We start from the raw sequence: 1,250 nt of genomic DNA on the forward strand, positions 1-1,250 counted from the left end.
CCTTACAGCATCATGACTCGAATCCATTCCCTCCAGATGCGTCTATGTGTTTCCCGATGGAAGGACTTCTCAACTGAAGCTTTCTCATGAACATTATTCAGTGACTTTCTTTTGCTCATCTCCTTAGCCCAGTTTATCTGAGAGAGTTTCTCAGTGTTATCTCAGATACTCTGGTTGGCATGGGAATGCTGGGGCCTCTGTCTTCGTATAATGACGTGCTCAGTGATAATCATAAGGGCTAAACTAACATTATTAAGCACTATATGCCAGGTGATAGTCTAAGCAATTACATGTATTTACTTGTTCAAATCTTTAGAACAAATCAATGAGTTAGGGCTGTTTTGTAGGTAAAGAAATGGGAATGCAGCACATTCCAGCCCTTGGCTGAAGATCACAAAACTAATATGTGGCCCAGAAAGATTTTAAGGCATTCACTTTAGCTTTCAGAACCTGTGTGCTCAGCTAGTAGCTCTTTGCCACCAATGTGTCTATATTTCAACCCTACTGTTACCTCTTGTAGATTGACTTATCCACACTCCCAACTTGTGCACACATTTTTTTTTTTTTTCACAAGCTCTGGCCAGTTTTCTTAAAGAAAAATTTTGCATGATTTACTTTTCACCCGTCTGTTCTGGCGGGCTTCTCATGATATCAGAATCACCTGGACCAATGACAGCCAGTGTACATACTCTACAGTGTTTCCCACATGCTGTGCCCAGTTCAATATTATTGCCACTGTAGTGATGGACACCAGTTTTGGCCACTGTGGTGGAGTACTCTATTTCTGATTCCCTCCAGGCTGGGCAGTTGTTGGCCAGGATGACCAATTTCGCTTTGCCATGTCTGACCATTTTCAAAGTCTGATTGTACCCCGCTCCTCATAATGAATTGGAGCTTATAATTGTTAGACTCCAGCAACTTTTTCGTCTTCTTTGTAGCCTGCATCTTCCTGCCTTAGGTGTGGGACAGCCCCAACCAAGAGCAGCCTTTTAACGAGGTTTTTTTCTCCAAGCGAGAAAGGAAAGAAAGCTCAGGCACATATGCTGGAGCAGGAAAGTTTCCCTAAAGATCAAAAACATTATTCAGGCAATAATAATGGGTACCGTTTATTGAGCTAATTTTACATTCTTAATGATTTTAAAAGCATCCCTGCAAAGCGATATGATTGACCCTAGGAGTCAGACAGGTCAAGGGGACTATTTAAGATCATCAGCAGGTCTATGGAGATTTGAACCCAAATCTGCTAAATT

The 1,250-nt window shown here is 41.7% G+C and overlaps 1 pseudogene; it reads right to left on the reverse strand.

The window, feature by feature from the left end:
* Nucleotides 1-611: 611 nt before the first annotated feature.
* LOC112643856 (60S ribosomal protein L30-like) lies at nucleotides 612-945 on the reverse strand (annotated as a pseudogene).
* Between the last annotated feature and the right edge of the window lie 305 nt (nucleotides 946-1,250).

This window comes from Canis lupus, chromosome 1 (genome assembly GCF_003254725.2).
Source record: "Canis lupus dingo isolate Sandy chromosome 1, ASM325472v2, whole genome shotgun sequence".
Taxonomy (NCBI): Eukaryota; Metazoa; Chordata; class Mammalia; order Carnivora; family Canidae; genus Canis; species Canis lupus.